Source organism: Pyxicephalus adspersus, chromosome Z, assembly GCF_032062135.1.
Source record: "Pyxicephalus adspersus chromosome Z, UCB_Pads_2.0, whole genome shotgun sequence".
NCBI classification, from domain to species: domain Eukaryota; kingdom Metazoa; phylum Chordata; class Amphibia; order Anura; family Pyxicephalidae; genus Pyxicephalus; species Pyxicephalus adspersus.
The window spans coordinates 48,617,867-48,642,638 of record NC_092871.1 but is presented as its reverse complement, the minus strand read 5'-3'; the positions used below and the strand labels follow the sequence as shown (position 1 = coordinate 48,642,638).

Here is a 24,772-nt window from a genome sequence, read left to right as displayed (position 1 = left end):
AGTTCTTAGATGATGAATTTTGGTAATGCAGAATGCAACTCACACAAATTGTACACAATACTGCTGTACATAAAAGACTGTATAAGTTAGTACAGAGACTGCGAGAATCTCCTTGGGTGGTGACAATTTTTAATAGCCTCTAATGGAAGTAACCATTCGGTGAGGAGTTAGAGACTAGGCAACTTCATGTGGTGACTTCTCATGCGGGCATTTTTCTGTGACAAACGAGATAAAAAACCCAAGCAGCTATCTGGAGGACATTACAACCCTGGCCTGAAGGCCACTTTTACAATGTGTAGGTGCATCATCCCAGATGGAAAACGTGACACTTGTGCTAAAGTTAATTTCTAACTATAATACAAACCCGGTCCGGGGTTCACACAGTGATAAAGCGAATTTCACGCTAACAGATCACGTAAGTAGCTTTTCAAAAAACACAGAAATGGTTTATGATGCTGTTTTGTTTGCACAGGTGACTCACTCGATTATACAGCATGACACAGCAGTATTGGACCTGTCTTGGGTAACAGTGGCGCCAGTGAAGGCAGCACACAGGGGCCACATAGCTGTGCACTTTGGCTACCTCTAGTCCTGACCAAGGATTTGGGGTACAGCAAATGGTAATAGGCAAACTTTCATAGGAAAATTAAGGGGATCATGAGCTAAATTTTATTGTCTGGCTGTGCCTGCTCTAAACAAGTATGTAGGAAGTAGTATCAGCATAACTAGGACAACTAGGCTTTATAAAGAGTAAAAGTTAGAAAAGCCCACATACAGATTCCACATAGAATAAGGTTACCTTCTAAAACTTAATATCTCATATAAATCAGACAAACTAAGAAAACCAAGAGATTTTTCCCAATATGCTGCTGTCCATTGAGAGCTGAACCGAAGCTGAAGCAAGGGTTTTGAACTCCCAAATTTTATGTTTACAGTTTAGGAGAAAACCATTGGCGAGCAATGCTGTCCTTTCTAGAAAAAAATTCAATTTTAAATACTGACATATTTTTTTAACACCCAGAGTAGGTAAAAGAATTAAAATATAAATTTATATCACAGCTTCTATGATGCATGATACTTTCCCAGTTCTGCACCTGCAACAGATGTGCTAACAGGAACAGATTTGTGATTGTGGGGGTACTAAAAGGCAGCTGCCCTCCTGGAGACTGTATTACCAAGCATTCTTTGTTACAGTATCCTGAAATGGGACAGATTAAAGTGTATTAACACAATACAAAAAAATCCACCAAAACAATTGGAAAGCATAAAAGATCTATGAAGGACAGATATCTCAGTTGTCTCAACTATTACCAAGAGGAAAATGTTTTTAGAAGGTCTCCTTTTTTGGAACCCAGATAACCTGCTGTTTAGAAGAAAATGGCAAAGTAATGACTGCTGCCCTGTAAATTGCTGGATTCATCGTTTGGAAGACGATATTTGTGCACCTTATTCTTTGGTTTCCTCTCTTCCCTCGTCCCACTATGGGCCGCCAGCACAGGGACAACATGAAACTAAATCCTAATTAAGTTAATAGCAGGGTGGCCATTAGCAATACTTGATCTGTACCTGGCACAGCACCGTGTTGGGCCTGCTTTGTGACATGAGTATAATAAAGATGTGCAGGATAAGCTGATCATTGGCGCCAATTTGGCATTGGTTGCAAAAGTTCCATTTTGTCCTGTCAGCAGCAACTGAATTTACATGGATCGCTTTAGCCTCAGCTATAAAGATGTATACAGCCCTTGAATATGCTTTTGGTATCATTATCCCTACAGAGCCTACACACCGCTCCTACAACTTTTATAATTCACTGTAGTTTATGAGCAGATTAATAGCTCTAGAGAAGCAACTTATCCAGTGACCAAACCAATACATTTTAATATATTCTGCAGTTTATTCCATTACTGCCTATTTACATGCAAACAAAATTTTACATACAACAAAATTTTGATGCATTTTTTACATATTATAATTAATAACTCCTCTAGAGATCTGCAGAACATTGCTACATCAACCTCCTGACATACATATTAGGTTTTTGTTTTGTTTTTATTTGAGGTATTGAGATCATCATTGGTTTCTCTACAGAGTATTGCTCCATCCCTTACTGCCTGACAAATTTCTATGTATATGATCTGTAGGTTATTCTACTATTTAGCAGTTTAGAGATCACAAAAGCACTGCTTGATGCCATACTCTCCCACCCTCAAGTCCTCAAATGTACTGATATTTCCTCCATACTGTTCCACTGACAGCCCTAGAGATCTGCAAAACATTGAAACATTTGATATATATTCATAGAACATTGAAGAAGCACTTTTTTTAGTTGAGATACCAAGACAATTTGTCCATTTAGCTGACTTGTCCACAGTCAGGCCACAATGCTTGCTCATTTTGCAATCATCTTAGGGTTAAGTGTTAGTTGGTTTAACTTTTTTTTTGTGATCATTATTCCTGACCACATCAAATACTTTGCTTAAGTCAAGATAGGGTATGTCCACAGCACCACCCTGGTTTAAAATATTTGAGATACAGGAAAAAAAATTGGACATGGTGAGACATGATTTGTATTTAGTATAATCATACTGCATCAGCCCCATCAAGCTGTGTCTTTTAATATGAAATTTGAAATTTTTCTATTATTTGTACTTTGACAAATGCAAAACTCCTTGGCTTGTGGTTGTCAATCCTTACTACCCTGTTCTCTTTAGACATATGCAGACCGTTGCTCTGTCCCACCCCCCTCCTTCCAATGCATGTTAAAAAAGGGTTCAGTCTATTTTATTGCATACATCCAACGCATTGATCATTTACCTGCTGGCAGTCACATATTGATATATTCTGGAGATTGTTCTCTGTCTCTTAGTTTAACGCTTTGAAATTTATATAGAGCTTATTGCATCTTTTCATCTAAAAAAATGTGTTGCTTTCTCGACTTTCCATGAATGCCATATCCCTTCTCTCAAATTCCCAAGCCATCTTGCCAATCAGTTACTCCCAACTCCATAAAATCATGAAACCGAATGCAAACTGCCACCGTCTACAACCGCAGCCAGCATTGAGGCCTGATTTATACTAAACGCCTTGTTATAATAATCAGACATTTTCTCTGCCACGCGGCCCCTCTTTCCTGCCGACTCAGTATTTTCCTGCAAACGATGCTAAAGCTTTTCAGTATTTCATTCTGATTACTTACAAACAGCATTTCCAAAATTATTGTTTTGTTGTAAGAGTGGGGGGATTACCATTGGCGGCGTGGAGTCGAGAGATAAATGGCTTATTTAAGGAGGCAAAGATATTGCTCTATAATGCAGCGGCTGAAAACAGCCTCTTTAATAGCCGTATTATGTTTCATTATAATGTAAAGCTATTACAAGCTTCGTACATTTATTTTGCTGCAGAGATTGGTCGCGGGAAGCTATTCGAAGACTCTGCTTCTTTCGGCAGCTCGGCCTACGTTGTGTTCACTGACGTATTTTTTTTTTTCATACCTCTTCGATCTGGAAAAAGGATGGCATAGAGGCCCAATGGGTTTTTAAGCAACAGAGGTAAATCATGAAACGTTGGCAGCTTTGTATGGAGCTCTGCCTGTCAGCATCAATTCCGGCCGCTTCGATGTTCGCCTTGTGCAGCCTTTTGTTTGCCTGCTTGCACATTGAAGTAATTGAATCAGCAGAAAACTGCAAATGTCCTCATGGATCCTATTCACTGACTGTCCAAACTCTTGTTATCTTGCACAGGCCTGGCGTAGGGCTACTGTAGCACTGTAGAAAAGTTTAAAGGGAAACTGTAGTCTTTGCACGCTTTATAGACAAAACATGATTGTGATTAGTTCTGTGTAACGGGGCCAGCATCAGTGCAGAATCAATTTCTGCAGACAGCTTTTGAGTTCTGCAGTGAATCTACGGCACATGATGTGGATGACATGGGATAGGAGCCAGCTACATGGCCAAATCATAAAGGTGCCCATGGAGATTAGGGAGATGTCTTTCTGGTCACGTGGCAAGTTTTGTGCATAAATCAGGTCAGGGATGTATTTTTAGGGGTGATAGGTTTGAAAAGAAATGTTCTGATCATTATTGCTCTTCTACTTGCTCTGGTAGCATCCACCCCCCAACCCAACCTGCCCCCCGGCACACACACACACACACAGCCTGTTCCTAGCTATAGAGCTAGCGATAAATATTGACTAGTTGCAACACAGCACCAACTGGATAAAATGCAGAAAATAAAGTCTCATTCCCACACATATTAGAGTGCTTCAATCTATATATTTAAGTGTTTTTTGCAAAAGGAAAGAGGAAGAGTGGTGTCTTTGCAGCACTATCGCCTATCACAGAAAGTTAAGCAGCAGGGTGTATGTTTTCTTTAAAAAATGGAACAGAAAGGTCAGAAATTTGCTGTTATGAATGTAGAGGCAGCATGTGTTGGCTAAACTTTGATATCCATGGTGGTTGTGTGTAAAAGTCTTGATTACTTTAAATTAAAAAATGAGTCAGTCCGTGTTTTTAGGGCAGGGTAATGTGCTTGTCTGCTCCAACTCTTCACATTGTTCTGAAGACCCCCTCCTGTCCTTGTGCACTCAATGCAACAAGAACATAGAAGGCTGGCTATACTAATTTAAGGGTGGACCCTAGATCATTCTCTGTGCTACTGATGAATGAAAGATAAAAAACGATCAAAGGTTTACACAAACAAGCATGTGCCGATTTATAAGAAAAATAAACCAAAACACACAAAGGATTCAAAAATATACCATCCGGTTCTATTTTGAACATAGACATATGAACTGACTCTAAAGATTAAAACAAAAAGGGTCTTGTTGTTGTGTTTTACTATCTGCAGGAGGATGGCACCTATTTGAGCATATGACCTGCCATCATTGTCAGTGAAGACACTTCCCCCTTCATGGTGAGGTTGTATCAGGCCAACCTTCGACAACTTCCAGGCAGCCATCCCCAGAGGTTTCAGTAATTGACTGAATCTTGAGCTGAGAGGCAAGGGGATGAAACGTGACATTTCCAAGATGTTTATGTGAGAACAAAGGACTCCGTCATCCAAATAACTGAAGTAGATTTCTCAGGAACTCCTCATTATGGTCTTCTGAAGATTCACAATGGGAAAACGGCCGAGACGAAACCGAGAAGCCGCCTAATAAAGGCTCTGCGTGTCTGGCAGACTGCTACTTAAAAGGGATTGGATTTTCACTGCACACATACTTTGATTCTTTAGTGGAAAGTTTGCAAAAAAGTCATTTTCCTTGAGATGAACATTTTGCACGTTGTTTGTTCTATATTTGCATTTTGGTATTTCATAGAACTTCTTATTCGGGTTCAGCAATGGAAAGACACCAGAGGCTGCAACTAAGAACAACTCTGAAGCCAAGTTCTATAAATTCTAGCCCAGGAAGTGGGCATGGTAGTCTAAAATTCCATACATATTTCCCTAAATATTTTTTTTTTTAAGTTGATAAAGGTAGTGAATGAAATTTTCAGGCACTTGGATATTTCCAATGAAATATTTACTCTTTTCTGTTTTTCCAGTGACAACATTAAACCCCAATGACAATAGGAAAACATTTACATGGCTATATTTGAAATATCATAGCAGGCCCCCTTCCATTTTTCAGAAAATGCAATATTTTTAACCTTAAAGTTGTTCTCTCACATCAATGCAACTTGCACTGACCTGCCATATCTTATTGTCATGGCTGTTTTTCATAAAACAGAAAAATTGGTGAGCCCCTGTGAAAATCTGCGTTTTGTTCCGACAGTTTTGCAAATCTGGTCTGAAGTTTGAAAACTTTGTGGTGAAACCTTACTGAAGACCTAGGTAGAAGGAGGGATCTTGGTATTTAGTTCTGTCCATTTTAGGGTTATGAAGCAATCAAATGTCAGCAAAAGGCATGGAAAGCTGGATATTGCTATAGTGGACAGGTAAAGATTCCAAAATTAAAAGGAAAAAAATAATATTAGGAAAAAGGAACAAAAAATTAACAAAAACTGCCAATCTCTAAAGTATGTAAAGGTGTCATGTCCTTGACTGCACATCCTCAACATCTGAAAGCACATCACCACTGATTCCATCAGCTGTTCCCACTGTGCAGAACACAGAAATTATCTTTTGTCACCTAAAATATCATTTCTAAAAATGACAATTTGTATCTGTCAGGGGGAGGGCATTTGTAACAATCGTTGCTGCAAAAAGAGAAAATTATGTTTTGCCTTCAGTGGGAATTAACCACCTGAGCGTTACACTGAGGTCTAGATTTCTGTACCAAAAGTGATCCACTGTTTTTCATGAAATTGGATTGGATACGCAAGTTTGTATCCAATCAAATACAAAATATAAATTTGAATTTCCAAGTTATTTACTTTTATTTTATTTATTTTTTTTGTATTGGATTGGATATGCAAGTTTGTACCAATCCAATACAAAATGACAGTTTGAATTTACCAGGTATATACTTTGTAAATATTTGAATTATTTTGTATTGGATTGGATACAGGAGTTTGTATTGAATCCAATACAAAATGTTTGAATGAGTTTCAGTTTGAATTTCCCGCACACGCGCCGACGTCATCACGCACGGAGGGAGAAGCCGTCCGGTTTTTTTTTTCTCCGCCGGACGGCTTCTCGTTTCAGAGAGCATCCGGCGCTGGAACAAGAAGGACGTGGGACAATCAGCGGGACCAGGTAAGAAGCCGGCCGGCATCTTGTGTTCCGCCGGCTGGCATCTTGTGATCCGCCGGCCCCGCTGGCACCCGACGAAGGCACCCGACGCTGGAGAGGGAGATCGGCGGACGATGATCGATGGAGGACGACGCTGGATGAGCACAGGGGGACCGGGTAAGTAAGGATGTGAAAAATCTCGGGGTTAACCATCCTTGCAATTTTTTTTTGCCCGAGCGAAGGTCGGGCTTAACGGCAAGGAGGTTAAAAAAACTTTAGACAACAATGGTGACAAGTGCGTTTAGTTGTGTAATTAAGCCGTGTGTTTTCAAAGCCACCAATAAGACGGAATTAGCCGACAATATCATACTTTATTTATTATTGTCAGGCAGCCTGGCACTTACAGGCAGAAAACAAGACATTTTTTTTTCTTTTCCCCAAGTGCCAACTTTTCCTCCTAGGATACCAAGGCAGAAAATGCTCTAGAATCAGGTTCAGATGCACGTTTATTGTTACAATGTTGTAGGCCACAGGGCGGAAATCATTGGTTGGCCAGAGATGCTTCCTTAAATTCTACACACGTGTAGAGTTAAAATAGATCTATATACATATTGCCATGTGTTGCCCTATCTTCTTGCATGAGCATCTGACTCACCACCATTCTTTGGAGAGCTGCATATTGAGGAGTAATTCTGTCTCCAACAACCACCAACCAATGGGAATGCTCCCTGCTTCGTTCATTAACAACAGGGCCTAATGATTGTTCATAAACACAGTAGGAAGTGTATCCATTGGCTAATGGTTGTTAGAAATGTAATCTTGTTATTCTGTTCTACACACTGTATTCCTAATTGGCAAACATTTGTCAATGAAAGGCATGAAAAAACGGTCACTGCCATGTGGAAGAAGTACCAATGTCAAAATAAAAGAAATAAAAAACCTCCATACACAGAATTGTCAGCACAACACTAAAATCTTTGAAAGATTATGACATTATGGTTGCTGTTAGCCCACCCTTGAACTTAAAGGGGGCTTTTGTATATTTCTATAAATTATATCTTATGTGACTTATTATAATTATGTGACTAATTTGACCTTGGGTAAATGCAGTGGCAAAGCTATAGACCTGTGGGCCCTAGTGTGAAATTTTGGCAAGGGCCACCTCTCCATTAGGATGGGCCTTGCAGACCCACATCAACCTCGGCAGAATGTTTTTTTTTGTTTTTTTATAACAAAAATAAATCCTTCCAATACACATAATTTGTTAACGCTGACATGAGATCAACTCAATGTCTGAGCCTAACTTAAAGAAGAATTTAATTAAAATGGTCAGTGAATGCTTAGCAACTGAAGCATCTGAAACAATTAATTTGGTCAGAATTATGTAATGTATAGGTTGCCATTCACAAATCAGGCAACCTCCGGGCATGGAGTGCACCGGATTCTGGAAAATTCAGGATTTTTTTTATTACTTACTTCCACACACAGGCCAGCCTTCCTCACGCAGTACCGCGGACATCTGGCGCAGTTTCAGGTAGCAGGAAGCAGGGACGTCTCAATGTGTATTTAGATTAGCAAACAAGACCTACCAGCTGTTTCTGGAGAACAGCGCCACTAAAACACTAGTGGCCTAACAATGTACTGAAGTCCCTGTATTAAACATGCGTTCCGAAATTCATGCCGGGAAACTGAAGGATCTGGATTATCTATGGCCGGGTTTTCAATTGTCAACCTGTACAATATATTTTATATAGTGGAGAAATCTTGGGATAAATGCTGGAGTCGAAGATGTGTAAAGCAGAGTGCAGGGATCAGGAGTATGCAATGTACAGAATGCTGTGGTTTGAAGCATATATGGAAACCACCTTCCCCCGTACCCTCCTCTGCTGAAAGGTCATCCTACTATTCCCCCTCCCGCTCTTCCACAAGCATTAAGGCCTCCTAGAACAGCTCCTCCCCTTCTGGGCTCCGCAGACCTCAGATGCAGCAAAATTGGCAAGGGGAATCCTCCCTGTCAACCCTCAACTTCTGCCATGTGACACATGAGGGCCTAACAGAAGCCTAGGCAAAACTTTCCTCAGCTCTGAACTGTATTTCTCTGACAGTAGAAATGGAAGGTTCAAGTTGCCACCACAATAGACATAAAGCAGTGTCAGGGCACAGGACACCTGTTATATGGGTCACTTCCCTTGTGTGCTTGGTGCTGGCGACGTACATGATAATCATGAAAAACTTCCCTACGGGCCTCCTGGAGCAAGGAGTATGGTCACAATTATGACGCCTCTTGCTATTTCAGTGGAAAAGGCTATTTTCATCTAAAAGTTTGAAATTTGCAATCCTCTTGAATCCCTGATATTCACAATCGAAGCTATGACAGCAGCAAACCTGAATCTCATCCCAGTGCAGATATACATTACTAGTTAAAAAAAAAAGAAACAAATTCACTACAGGTTAAACAGCACCTGTCTTGTTTTCATAAAGGGCAATATGCAAAGTAGAAATTCACAGCAAACCAGGACACAGATTTGACTATGGCGTGAAACCTAATAAGTTTCTAACAAACTGAATTTTTCTTTTTATTTGGTATTTAAACTCAAGTATAAACATTCTGGAATGGTAAAACAAACAAAAAAAAAAAGATTAAGAACCCAACCCATCCATAGTAGGCATTTAATAAAAATGTGAGATTTTATCCAAATGAGCACATCAGACGGCGGAGCTAGGAACTCAGGTGTGCACTCAAACAAGGGACACAAGGGAATCGGCAAATCCAAGGCATCTGTCTCTAAATATAACATATTTAAATTATTATTATTATTGTTAATAAACAGGATTTATATAGCGCCAACATATTATGCAGCGCTGTACATTAAATAGGGATTGCAAATGACAGACTAATACAGACCGTGATACAGGAGGAGAGAACCCTGCCCCGAAGAGCTTACAATCTAGTAACATATCCTTTATGGGTGAACTGATCCTTAAAATGATATAACATTTTCTAATAGAAAAAAACAAACTGTACTGTATGTGTTTGATTGTACAATTCCTCTGGCACAATACCAGGAATAGTTCTGAATAAAGCAACAAAAATGACGACAAAACAAGTGCTTTCATAGTGTGCGGATAAATCCATTAGTTTTCTCTGCAGTCAGAGCAGAGGGCAGGGAGCAGACAAGGTAAAAGTAAAACTTTTATCTTCTCTCTAATACTTTGTTCCCAGCATGCTCCATTAATTCTGTAATTAGACATTGGGGCTCGAGTTCCTCTTATAGTGTAATTAGCAAAGTCATTTAGAAAATGAATAGAAAGGCAGTAATGAAGGACAGTTTTAGTTTCTCTCTATAGTAGCCACACTAACAACAGGATGTACCATTACTGTGAAGCATGTCATTACTCCAATCAGAGAGGATCACACATAGCACAATAAGTTAAACTTTAGGAGTTTAGGTGACTGGCCCTGTCCTCATTTCCAGCTATTTCACTCTCCAAGCTTCTGATTCCTCCCTTTATCAAACTCTCTTCTCCATTAATTCTCTTTTCTGCTGGAGTACTCTGAAATACTCTGTGTTGCTTCTGCTAATGCTCTGTTCTGCTGGGGGATTCTGCTTCTTTCTTGAATGCCCTTCTCCTAAGATAGTCTGTGCTAAGGGAGCACTTTTTCTTCTATCTTTAATGTTTCCCCCCTGAAATACTCTGATGGAGGACTCCTTTCTCTACTGCCTTGTACGAGGGGTTGCTGAGAAGTTCCTGGCTTTGCCCCCTTCCAGATTAAATAGAAAAATGAGTGTGGGGGCATATGACAGACCAATATCTTAGTATGTAACTGTGCAAATATCAGGTCTTTGCGATTCCTAAAACTGTTTTTTTCTTTTAGTGAGAAGCTGTGATGGCAGAGGCACAAGCAAGTTTCACGTCGTTGGACTTACAGGCCGCCATGAAGTTTTTGTTTCTCCAGGAAAAGTCAGCAAAGGACATTCACACTGAGATGTCACAAACACTGGGGGAGAAGTGTCCTTCCTACAGCACTGTCAAAACCTGGATATATCAAGACTGGGCATTTCACCGTTGAAGATGAGCCCCGCAGTGGGCGCCCCCAACCTCAACTGACCCGGCAACCTGCGATGCTGTCCATGAACTGATTATTGAGGACCGGCGAATATCCGCAAAAAAGATAGCTCAGATACTTGACATGTAATGGGAGCGTGTTGGGTTTGTTATTAGCACTATCCTAGACATGCGCAAGCTTTAAGCAAAGTGGGTGCTGAGATGTTTGAAGTGATCAGAAGAAAGAACGAGTTGAAGCATCCAAACCCAGAAATCTGCCAAAAAATCATGGCGTCCGTTTTCTGGGACAAAGACAGTATTCTGTTGGTGGACTACCTACCTCAGGGCTCTAGTATCACCGGACAGTATTATGCTAACCTCCTGGACCAGCTGAAAGAGGCAATTAAGATAAAACACGGTGGAACGTTAACCAAAGCAATCCGTTTTTTGCAGGACAATGCACCTGCGCACACGTCCAACGTTGTGGCTGCCAAATTGAACACCCTGGGTTTCCAATTGGTCCACCATTCCCCCTACTCACCTGACCTAGCCCCTTCGGACTATTAACTGTTCCTGAATTTGAAGAAACACCTTAAGAGGCAACATTTTGAGAACATTTCTGATGTCAAAGATGCTGGTGAGAGCTGGTTTGCGGCCCAACCAAAGGACTTTTATTAGAACAGTCTAGAAAAGCTGCAACTACGCTGTACCAAGTGCATCAGTCCCAGGGGGGGATATGTTGAATAAATGTGTTATTTCTTTTCTTAAAAAAATCAATGATGATGGATTCTTCTCTCCTGAAATACTCTGTTTTGCTGGAAGACCCCTGTTTTTTCCTACTAATGATTTTCTCCTTAATTCACTGTTCTGCTGGATGAATCCAGCTGGATACTCCTTTACTCAAATACATTGTGTTGCTCCTGCTAATACTCTGTTCTTCTGGAGGACGCTTTGCTTTTTTAATGCTTTCTACTGAAATACTCTCAACTGCTGCTGTAGGATGCTGCTTGATGATTATCAGTCCCCTCCTCTACATGATTACCAGTGTGTACAAGAGACAAGTACCTTTCGCATTGTAAACCCCCCTCCCAAAAATGTTTAAAAAAAAGTATAAAAAAAAAAAAAAAAAGAAACACACAGTAAACAATTAACCTGTAAAAGACAACTGTGCAATTCCACATCTGGCAGGCCCCAATCAGATTTATCAATTGATCAGTAATTTAAATAGCAATATAAATGCAAAATATTATAGGGAGGAAAAAAAAGAGGAAAAAATAGGCCGTCACTGTTTATTTATTTATCTCCCTGGGAAGAGCGGGTGCTAAAATCTTCTTTTTGCAGATTTATGAGCGGATGGAACATACAGAAATGCATTTACATAACGGAACGTCAGCACATTCCCCTCCGACAAAATGCGCCTACATGCAAATTAAAATGGAGATATTAGAAAAGGCTGAAGAAATTTTATGATCATTAAGGTTTGTGACAGGCGCACACTAAATCCTGCCGCGTCGGCTCGTCCAAGTTAGGTGTTCCCAAAAAAAAGTAACTGTTTAGCTGCCGGCTGTCAGCAGTACATTCAGGGGTTTGGTAAGCACTTTGCAGACCCATTGGCAATGATTCTATTAGGCTATTGTAGACAGCAGTCCTAAAGCTAATGTAATCCCTAACAATGAACTCTCTTATCTGTTCTTTTTTGGTATGGTAAATATACCATTGAAAAGGTTTGTTTGGTATCTTTGGATACCTCACTTTGCCTGTGCTTTATCTGTTTTACTGTTCTCATTTATCTTAGCAGACAAAACCGTCACCCCCATCTTATGAAGAAGAGAAAAGTGTTCTGTAGACCATTGCTATAGTTGTCAATGCTGTGTTGCCATGCTTGGACAGAAACTGAAATGGGCAGATCACACAGTAAAAATAACTTGTAAAAAAATATTACAATATATTTAAGTTTTGTTGCTGGGTGTAGACAAACTTTCATAGAAGTTGTATTCTGAGCTGAACAATCATTATAGAAATACTGTATACATTTTTATTTCCTACCCCCACAAATGTTTAGTTTAAATCAGCTAAATACATTTCAGGTGCATCAAAACAAAGAGGTGCACTTTTATATTCTTCTTTTAAAAGAGAGTAAAAAAGCATGTCTCCTAAACAATGCTGTACAGAAGGATCCTTGCTGCCTGTCCAAGCAGAGGTTCTTTCTCATGCCTTTGCACACACACCCCATACTAACTTCCCAGCTCAGCAATCAGCAGCATTCATGTTCCATGTAGAGCAGAATGTGTGCTCAACCAATGCAAAGAGACCAAAGCTTACATGTAGAGATAAAAATTTCTGTAGTACAGGATACAGAAATAGAACTGCAAGACTTTATACACCCATGTTCTGAAACACCTGCAATATATTTAGCAGATGTAAAAGTACAATTTAGTTTTAAGTGAAGCCACAACAGCACCATATCCAAACCTTTTTTTTCAAACTTACATTAGTCAGTTAATGTGAAATATACAAATACCATGCCGTCACCGGACCCCTGCCTCCTATCCATTGATCCATTTCACCTAGCCCAGGGTCATAAAATGATTGTTGTGATTCACATTTCCTTATATTATGCAATGTAAGAGATACAGTGATTCAGATCTTAGAAGAACTTGTATTATAAATAAATAAATGTGGGCACTAAAGATTCATTAGCCGAAAGTATGTGACCCCTGCTTGTGTAGTGAGGTGGGGTCTAGTGGACAGAATTGCATTGGTGACCAGAAATCTGGTAGGCCTGATAAGTTTTGGATGTGAAGATTCCTCATGGAATTTCTGGGGCACCGCTCACTAGGAAGATGAGTATTACTCATCTTTTGGCCTTTTTTGTGACTCAGTTCTGCCAAGACCATCCATATGTAAATGGGCACCTAACATGATTCTGTTTAGAGAGGTGCAAAATGTGCCCTGAACCCTCTTCAATCAATGGGGGCCCCAAGTCAGTTCAGCAGGGGAACCTCAAGTGAGTTATGCACAAAAGCCTATGTCCACCACTAATGGAAAGCTTGGACCCTTAAGCCCTGTACAGACATCAGATGATTCTCATTGGAAATGATCTTTTGTGATAATTTCCAGTGACAGATGGACAAACAAGCATTGTACACAAAGCACTGTTATATCCCATGCAGAAGGGAGGAGGAAGGACTAACGAGGGTCACCCTGCTGTGCTTGCTCTATAAAAAATTCCCAGCAGTCATCTCTGATGGGTCGTTCATTAATTTTCCAAAATGTAATGATGAATGGCTGTAGAAGACCACTTTACACATATCAGATCAATGAATGATCGTGCTTTTTTTTTCGGGCAATAATCATCTGACAATGCTAATTTCAGTAAAGCTACTATTAGACAATGATCGCATTATGTCTATGCACACCTTTAGACTTGTATAGGGATAAGAGCAACTGCAACCCACCCTAATTAAGAATAAAGGACTGTATGCTTTAAAATATGTATTCTATAGGCCGAAATTCTATGGTTTAATGACTAGGGCATACATGGGACAATGCAAAACAACCAATTAGATGCCAGCTTCCATCAATCACAGCTATGAGAGATTATTTTGTGGATTTTCATAAGGCCGATCGCCTATACTAGCCTGACTGCAGATTATGTCTCTAGAACAATAATATTGATGGTTTTATCATTTTCGTTCCTTTTCGCAGATCGCTGCCGGCAGAAAGGTGCACAAGTCCCTGCCGGCTTCTCCAGGATACATTTTAATCTATGACAGGAAAATTACTGGTGCAGTACAATTCCAGCATCGATTATCATGTCTGACAGTTACAGCAGATATTCACATGCCTCGCTGGAGTAGTTTTCACAGGGGAGCAGGCCACCGTGCGGGACATCACCCATTCCGCTGATGCATTTGTTGGGTCAAAAAATGGTAAAGGAAGAGTACGGGCAAAAACACAAATCCTAAAAAAACATTCCAATGCACAGCTAGACAGCAACACATTTTTGCAGGTGGATCTTGCTAAATTTGCCTCGGATCAGCAAAATACAATATTTAAAAGGCATTAAAAATGTGCATTTTTCTACCAGAGTTCTTATGAACTATATAATCACTCCTAGGGTTTTACTGGCACTTAATTTTTTTTTAAAAATTCACAAACTTGAAAGGTACCTGCAATTGAACTTAAGTTTATATGTATATTAGATAGATAGATAGATAGATAGATAGATAGATAGATAGATAGATAGATAGATAGATAGATATTTGATTGAAGGTCTCCCCTGTCTTCACCAACACCAAAGAGCAGTAAGTGGAGCAGCCACACAGAGTCTGTGGAACTTCAAAAAGTTTTGGCATCCTTCCTATTTTATGATTCCATATAGCACCAACACTTTGCAGATTTCTTTACAAATATCCTGGTCTGGATAGATATTTCAGCACTGTGTTTAGCTGATTGCCTGTTTGCCTGTTCTGCTTATTGGGCAGAGTGGAAGGTTACAGCAGCATCTACTGGTGGATAAGAATGTTGCAGCACATAAAGATTTACCAAATAACATGGAGTCTTGATTCCAGTTAGAGCCCAATTGTGCCATCTGAGTACATTTGAAAGAGTATACAAACATATTTACTGGAAAAACTACTTAGCTTCAAATTAATGTTGGGCTATTATAGTCCAGATGGAGAATAAAGGGATTCTGTCTTATATTGGCCTCCAGTTATCCCTGTATGGCAGAAATCCAAGTCAGTCAGGCTCAGTTTAAGTACAGAACATATACCGTATAATCACTACAAGAAAAACAAAGGTAGCTGCACCTCTGTTGTCTATCCACAGGCTGGAGCAGATCCTGCCAGCCTGTAGATGCAGTGTAGTCTGCAGATTGGTCTAGGTAGGACCCTAATGCTTAAAAAAACTACAATATATGTTTTTTCTTTGTGATCACATATTATTCAACAAGCAACAAGGGTTAAGTCATAGTGCATTTACACCCCATGCATAAAGACAGCCCATACATTTTGAATAGGATATACCTACTTTGCAGCAAGGAACAATAATTGACTTTTTTCATGGATACAAATGTGTGCACTACCATGTGTTGTGCAGAGCTGTATTTGACAGGTGTGTTGTGTTGTGGTCCTTTTTAAAATAATGGCACTGCTTGAAGCCCCATTCATATCTTAGAGGTCCAGTGGATGAATGAACATTAATATTATTATTATTAATAAACAGGATTTATATAGTGCCAACATATTACACAGAGTTGTACATTAAATAGGGGTTGCAAATGACAAACTAATACAGACAGTGACACAGGAGAAGAGGACCCTGCCCTGAAGAGCTTACAATCTAGTAGGTGGGGGAATTTACACACAATAGGAGGGGGATATATAGTAGTGGGAAGTAGTGATGGTTTCAAAATACAGAAGAAGACGGGTAGGCAAGTTTGAAAAGATGGGTTTTGAGTGTTCTTTTAAATGAGCAGAATGTAGGAGCAAGCAAATAGGACGAGGAAGACCATTCCAGAGAGTCGGGGCAGCTCTAGAGAAGTCTTGTATCCATGCGTGTGATGTGGTTATGAGTGAGGAAGTCATTAGTAGGTCATTGGAGGAGCGGAGAGAGCAGCAGGGGGAGAATTTTTATTACCAGGTCAGAAAGGTAAGTGGGACAATAACTGTGGATTGATTTGAAGGCAAAGCACAGGAGCTTAAATTTGATTCTAAGGTGAAATGGAAGCCAGTGTAGAGATCTGCAAAGAGATGCAGCGGAAGAGGAGCAGTGGGAAGGATGGATGAGTCTGACTGCAGCATTCATAATAGATTGTAGAGGAGAGAGTGGGGTTAGTGGAATACCAGAGAGGAGGAGGTTACAGTAGTCCAGACGAGAGATGATAAGAGCATGTACAAGGAGTTATGTGGTCTCAGGGGACAGGTAGGGGTGGATTTTGAAGATGTTACATAGATGAAAGTGACGGGACCTGGAAATGTTCTGAATATGGGGGGTAAATGAGAGGGCCGAGTCAAAGGTGACACCAAGACAACGTGCCTGAGGGGAGGGCCGAATAACAGTGTTGTTAACAGTTAGATATATGTCAGGGGGGGATGTGGAATTTGAGGGGGGGATGATGATGAGTTCTATTTTATCCAGGTTGAGTTTCAAAAATCGGTCAGACATCCATGATGAAATGGCTGACAGGCAGCATGAGACCTTATTTATGCACAGTATTATGTCAAACATTACCTTGGGTTAAATTTAGTAAGCCCATTCAAATAATTAGGCTTCCTAATGTAAGGCATGTTAGTGCTGAGGCACAAGAAAACACATGTGCACTATTTTTCCTGTAGTTGCACTTTAAATAGGGTAGTGAGTTATCTTGCAATGTGGTTCATTCTACACAGAATTTACTGAACATACCTTTTTGTTAATGATGCAAAGTTATCTTTATCATGATTTGGTCATGCCATCACAGCTAGGATTGACGGGGGCACAGCCATACATAGAGGGTTGTTTATCACCTGCAATGAGGTATTCCTGGTCTCCTGAAGCATCCCTGTCCACTTTCCTTACCTTGCAGTGAGCTGCCATTTCTGTACCTGCTATCACTATAGCACATACCCTTGTAGTCCTGACATACCCTCATTGTCTCCTTTCCTTTATGTCATGTAGCAGTGAAGGAGGAAAAAAGATGGAGTTGCTGGACCAATTTCAGAACGATCACAGGTATGAACATCACTGAATCACACAACTTAATAGGGATAAAGCCGTCAGAGACCAGTGGCATCACATGCTGGGCATGCCCTAGAACACAGCCTGTCTAAATCACCAGAGACCAGTGACATCAAGGAGACTTCATATACATTAAAACAATACATTTTCTAGAAATGATTAAAATCACTGATGCTTCTTATACACGAGATCCCTATCTATTTATTTTTTATTGACCAGGGACATTAATAAGACATTATGTATAATGACACAGTCTGTCCATTCACTAAAGACTAGTGACATAACTCACATTTCATATTTAAGAGAAAGCAGTGTCTTGATTCACCAGAGATCAGTGATATCCCTGAAAATGCTCACCTTCCAGATGCAGACAACTTGCTGATCCAGCTAGAAAACGCTATGTTTGGAAAATGCAGTTTGGCTGTTTTAAATGTAGCAACATGAGGATACATATCATAGTGCAAATATATGTATATATGCTAATCAATTCATACACTTATGTTTATATGCACATTTATTAATCATATTTCTGCAATCCTTGTGCAGGTGTAGAGAACAACGCCAACGTCCCATGTCTCTAGAAAACACTACAAGAATGTGAGTGGCTGAATATTGGAATACCATATTTTAGATTTACTCCACATTCATCAGTTTGTAAGGCCTTTTCTAATCAGATATGAAAATGTAATATCCAAGTGTCATAAGATAAGGAGCCTACCCCTGTGTGACATTTTTAGGTCTGGACTAGTCTTCTGTACCTGGCTGCCCTTCTGTCTCGAATGCCATTTCCCAGGATTCCCTGGTGCCAAGCTACGCATGGAACAAAACTCTATGGTTCTGTGGAGGGACATTACCAACATTCTGAGGGGAAATCCTGCCCAGCACCCAGCAAGAAGACTACACCACCCCCACTTCCCCATATACATACACCCTGTAAAATGGACAAGGATTCTAGTAGAGCATGAAATGAGCTGCCCGGTGCACTGCAATCAAATATGTTAGGTACCTCTGTAATGTGTGTTGCATGACTGCATTCCATCTATTGTACATGCATCTTTTTTTCCGACGCAGTAAATTAAAATGTGTGGCAGGGTGCACATGTATTAGGATTAATGTGTTGGGTTTCTATTTAGAATGAATAGCTCTTCATTGAACTGGTGCAAGTAACTTGCCGCAATGAACAGCAGTGGACAGGTGTGAATGGGTCCTGCCATTATTTTTCTTTCACTGCCAGAGCTACTGCCAGTATTTTTCTTTCACTTCTTGTCCATGACACATGTCAAACAGGATTAGAAACTTTCTCTATAGGAACAAAGATAGCATTTTCCTGCACCATTCAAAACTAACAAGAAAAGTTTTGGCTAGAGTTGGGCTGGTAACCAGCTGTTCTTTCTATCCTTCCATATATGTTTACTGTAACAGCTGGACGAATTTCTTCAACAAAAATTTATCTGCACAGGTACATAACAAGGCATACCAGCTACTTGCCTGTCATCTCCAAAATCTGCAATGCATCATTTTTACAGCACCCCCCTCCCAGCACAAGACTGCAGCATTGCCCTGCATTCATGCCCACCACGGGTTAACCCTGCTCTCCTCTATCACCTTGCCATTAGCTTAACTTTGGTACATTGTGAACCGCACAGGGCTCAGTCAGTAGACACTGAATTCTGGGTGGCTATTTTTAACCACCCAAGTGTGATTTTTTCCCCCCCACAGTTAATTAACACAGCATTCTGGAGTGAAATATTCTCCAGCAAGGAATCACACTTTTGATGTGTAAATTCCAGACGAAGGGACGGTCTAAAGTGACCTGAATACATTTTATTAGCCCATAAAAAGGCAAAACTGCAGCAAAATATATCTCAATAATACCTAAAAAAAAACCAGAGGAAAAGCGCTAAAGTTTAGGAATGAAACACATTGGGCGAGACAAGGGGAACTACAACAAAAATAGGAATGGATGGAGCTATACTTTTTTGGACAGTTTTATTTAGAGCTTAAAACAAGACAAAGAGGATGGTGGTGGGGGATTTCCACAGTGCTTAAATTCAGTTGAGAATAATACATTAACTATGTCTTATCTTTTGATTAGTCATTTGTCCATGACAGCAATAACATTATTACAGAGTGAGAAGAAATGAATGAGGATTCAGCGGTTCTGAGGCTTATTGTGGCAGAGCAGCACAGCTTAACAGTATTCAGAGAGGTGGCTTAAATGGGGTATGGCAACCTGCAGAGGCGTGCCGCTTATTAATTAGGCAGCAAAATGACAGAGGGTGAAAAGAGTTGTTATTGCTTGAAAGGGTAAGGGCGGACTAATAATCTCCTGCAGCTCTATAGTGATGGAGGCCTCCAAAGGTTGCCCAGCAACATTTAACTTTAAGAAGAATATTTACTTTATCCATGGGAATGTACCACCCTAACCATGAGCCAAACTGCCCTGTTTGTCATTTAACTAAAATTCATTCAAGTTTTCAGATTTTCAATAGTCAAAGCCAATAGGAAAGTCAAACTTAGAGGGATTTGGGATAGTTTAATTTGTTTTTTAATGGCATCTTCATGTCTATTTAGGTTTTGGTCATTTTGAGTATATATTTTAGCTAGTTTAGAATGCAATAAAACAAAGGCAAAAACAAGCTGTGGAAATACTGTATCACCTTGAAAATGTTTAAATTACAGCATGAGTGTATTCTTACTTCTGGGTTTCATATATATAATTTTATATATATATATATATATATATATATATATAAATAAATATAATTTATAAATTATGTTTACAGAAGTAGTGAAACTATCTTATTTCCTTATAGATAATTGTATCTACTACCTCCTTTCTGCATTTTTTCTTTTTTTGAAATAGAATTTTCAATTAGTAACCTATTAGTCATGTGATAAAAACTAAGGGAACATAAAAAACCTTCCACATGAATTGAGAGGGTAACTAGCAACCAGCTGCTGATAATCAAGTGCACTCAATTAACTGACAATCAGAAAGTGTGACCACCCCTGTGAAAACAGTTTTGGCATTTAGCTAATCTGGAGTTTCAGATGTGTGTTAACACACTATCAAGGTTTAAAGACATTAGAAATGATCCTAAGAAAACAATAGTTGCCTCCCATTTACCTGAAAGGGTTTTAAGGTTATAAGGGCATATTTAAACAATTTGAAGCCCATCATTCTACTGTAGGAGGATTTTTTCACAAGTAGAAAACATTTATGGTAGTTGCAAATCTTTCAAGGGGTAAATTCCAATTCACCCAAATGTTAGACTGTACAATGTTTGGAGAAATTGCATAAAACTCAAGAGCTACATGTCAGGATTTTATGGGCCTCAGCATATTGATTGTTAAAGTTTATGGCAGTAGGGTTAGTAAAACAATAGGGAGAGTTGCTATTCTCTCTAAAAAGAGCATGGCAGAATGGCTTAGGTTTGCAAAGTTGCTGAAAAAAACTACAAGACTCTTGGAACAATGTCTTTTGGACAGATGCTACCAAGATGATTGGTCATAATGGACAGCACGACCAAACACAACATATCAGCACCATATCAGCAACATAACAACATATCAGCAACATATCAGTACCAACACTAAAAATACAGCCCTATGTTTATGCTAACACTATATATACCAACATTGTGTTATTGTGCAATAGAAATATCTATGAATTACCTAAACTGACAGGGGGAGGGAAGCTAAAGGTGTAAAGGTTGGTAACAGACCCTGGGGAATAAAGGGGCCAAGACTACAATTCTGTTCACCATTAACATAAAAAAGGCAAGCTGCAGTGAAAACCTTGTTCATTTTGTTTGGTTTCACTTTTAACACATTTTGGCACAAATTTCAAACAGGGATCCTCAAATGTGGTAAATCAATATGTTCCTTAAATACAAAGTTTTAGCAAATCAAACTTCATTGAGAAGGAGACAGGTGCACTTTAATAACCCAATAAAATGTACCTAATCCGGCTGTCATTTGTCTAATGTTCCCCAAGAATCCAATAGTATGGAACAGGCAGATTGCTGGAAACGTGGCCTGAAGCGTGCCAAAAATTGATAGAAGGGCCATTAAGTAACGGTCGACATGGTGTTCTGTTACAAATGTCTGCTGTACTCTGGCTTCACAGTAACGCCAACTCCCCTGAATGCATTATCTGAGAAAATAATTCTTCAACACCTCACACTGCCTACACGCTTAACAATATTCTATATTTCTTATATTCTGTAAGTGCATCTCTGAGAACTCTGAGAAGCAAAACAATCACCTCCAGGTCTGTCATATGCTTTACTGGGACCTAAGCAACCAGCCAGGAACTTAACTGCTTCTACAATGTAGATACTGGAACAGGAAAAAGGAAGGATTTCATGTTAAAATCACACACAAAAAGAACAAAAATGATGGCCAATCATGTGAGCAAGAAAGGAAATCTCTAGAGGGTTATCATTCTATCTACTTTTTTTAAGTATTACTGTATGTACACATTTTTTTATACTTTGATTTCTGAGTCTAGTGTTGGGTGCTGGATGTGCACATTGGCCACTTTCTTACTGCATGAAAGCAGGGTAAATAATGTTGAATTGTATCCAATAATTTTAACACAAAGATTACTTTTTTCATATATCTCCTGAATGCCCTTTTTACCTGCGGAAAAACCCAACCATAATGGCTGGGTTTAAACATGGATGATACTGAGACATAGAGTCAAAGGGTAAAACATGTCCAGATGGGTGTTTGCTTTGTTATTAATGGAAGGTAATGATTTGTGGTGCCCCGATCTCTTCTTGATGATCAAGTTAAACAAGGCGGTGCTCAGAAGTTCCTGGCCTTGCCCTTTTCCAGATGAAATAGAAAAATGAGTGTGGGGCCACAGACAGCCTAATATCTTATGTAACTGTGCAAAAATCAGGTCTTTGCGATTCTTAAAACTGTTTTTTCTTTTAGTGAGAAGCTCTGATGGCAGAGGCACAAGCAAGTTTCATGTCATTGGAGTTACGGGCCATCGTGAAGTTTTTGTTTCTCCAGGGAAAATCAGCAAAGGACATTCACAGGGAGATGTCTCAAACACTGGGGGAGAAGTGTCCTTCCTTCAGCACTGTCAAAACATGGATATCTCGATACAAGTCTGGGCATTTCACCATTGAAGTGTGCGCCCCCCCACCCCAACTGACCCGGCAACCTGCGATGCTGTCTATGAGCTGATTATTGAGGACCGGCGAATACCCAGATACTTGACATCCACCGGGAGCATGTTAGGTTTGTTATCACCACTATCCTAGACATGCGCAAGCTTTCAGCGAAGTGGGTGCTGAAATGTTTAAACAGTAATCAGAAGAAGGAACGAGTTGAAGCATCCAAAGCCATTTTGGCCCATTTTGAAGCTGCACAGGACTTTTTGGCTAGGTTAGTGACTGAGGATGAAACCTGACTCCACATCTATGATCCTGAAACCAAGGAACAGTCAAAGCAATGGCGCCATAGCGGGTCCCCGCAGCCGGAGAAGTTCAGAACCCAGAAATTGGCTAAAAAATCATGGCGCCCGTTTTCTGGGACAAAGACGGTATTCTGTTGGTGGACTACCTACCTCAGGGCTCTAATATCATCGGACAGTATTATGCTACCCTCCTGGACCAGCTAAAGGAGGCAATTAAGACGCAATGCTGTTTTTTTGCAGGACAATGCACCTGCACACATGTCTAACATTGTGGCTGCCAAATTGAACACCCTGGGTTTCCAATTGGTCCACTATCCCCCCTACTCACCTTTGGCAACGTTTTGAGGTAATTTCTGACGTCAAAGATGCTGGTGAGGGCTGGTTTGCAGCCCAACCAAAGGACTTTTATTTGAACAGTCTAGAAAAGCTGCAACTATGCTGTACCAAGTGCATCAGTCTCAGGGGGGAATATGTTGAATAAATGTGTTATTTCATAACTCTGGCTCTTCTTTCTGGGCAAAGCCAGAAACTTTTCAGCACCCCCTCCTACATGAGAGCTGGATAATCAGCCTTTGATGAAAATAAAATCCAAAAAAAAAATTTGAATACTTGGAGACATTTAAGATTTTTTTTTTGGTTTGTGTGAATAGGGAAATGCAGTTTGGATCTGACATCAGTTTGAGACATTTCCAAGATCTTCAGAACTCATTGCAGGTGCATTTCAACAGATTTGACTGCTTTTGTATTCCCACAGACTTTTATGATGTAAGAATAAGCAGTTTGTGCTTCTCTTCTCTGGCTTTCTGTAAGTATATCTGGGTGATATTCTTCCCACTGACCACCACACTGATGTACTGTGAGCTGTGGATATAGTAATTATAGTAGGGGTTCCCTGAAGACCTGAAGTCTTAGAGATTCACTCTCAATTTTTGTCTTGATAACCATCATCATTCGTACTGAAAATGATGCCACAACATGGTATAAAGGTAAATCGTCCCCTCGCTCCAGGGAGGTTTCTTTTAACATCCTGTTGTGTTGGCAAGACAAGGAATTGAAGAGAAAACTCTCAAATGAGATTTATATTAAAACAAACAAAAATAAAACCTGACATAGGTTTTATCATTACTTTATCCAAAATTAACGAAGTTTTTGATTAAGATATGCTTTAAATAAAAATGAAACCCACATTGCCACATTGATTTTGCTTTGCATACAACATTTTTCCTGCAGTTTTCTTTTTTTGTTTTTTAATATTTTCACCTATCCCAGAAATCCTGAAATCTAAAGTTCTTTTCCTGTCTGTCCCACTCACACCATGCTGGTATCTTCAGTTTCCCCATTCTCCCACTCTGTTGATATCTTCTAAGGAGAAGTAAAGTTTATGATGGCCCTGTAAAAAATTCTAAACACTTTTACCCAGCTATGTGAGGACACAGAAATGTCCCTTCCAAGACGTATATTTCGAGCCTGGTGTAAACAGATCAGCGATGTGATGACCCCATTGCAGAACCCAGAGAGAAATTAATGGTTCTTGGCACCCTCACATTGGTATGTGTTTAACCAAATAGATTTCAGGAGTAAAAAATGGTGATAAACAGCAACAAATCTGTAAAGCTCAGGTTAGGTCTGTGTGCCAACAGCAGTAAAAAAAAACAAAAAAAAAAAAAAACAGCTGTGACCTTTCTAAATGTGCAAGAGAGATGATAATGGTGACAAGATGGCTGAACGCACATTCTACAGGATTGTGTTGAATGGATGTAACTGAGCTGAGAGACTATTTGGTTTGCACATCAATGACATGTATGGCCCAGCTGCTACCATTATTTGATTATCTGTCACAGTTTTAGTATATGAAGGAGCAGCAGACTAAAGATTATTATATTTGGCCATACA

General features: G+C 39.7%; 2 long non-coding RNA genes across 2 annotated transcripts in view; both read left to right on the top strand.

The window, feature by feature from the left end:
* Positions 1–5,538: 5,538 nt before the first annotated feature.
* Positions 5,539–24,772, top strand: part of LOC140344613 (uncharacterized) — a 137,854-nt gene continuing 118,620 nt past the window's right edge. Inside the window, exon 1 of the long non-coding RNA XR_011923611.1 lies at positions 5,539–6,261. This is a non-coding gene — a long non-coding RNA (uncharacterized lncRNA). The remainder of the gene's footprint in view (positions 6,262–24,772) is intronic.
* Positions 16,879–18,543, top strand: LOC140344114 (uncharacterized). Its single transcript, XR_011923492.1, has 3 exons — positions 16,879–17,436; positions 17,989–18,039; positions 18,180–18,543. It is a non-coding gene; the product is annotated as an uncharacterized lncRNA (long non-coding RNA).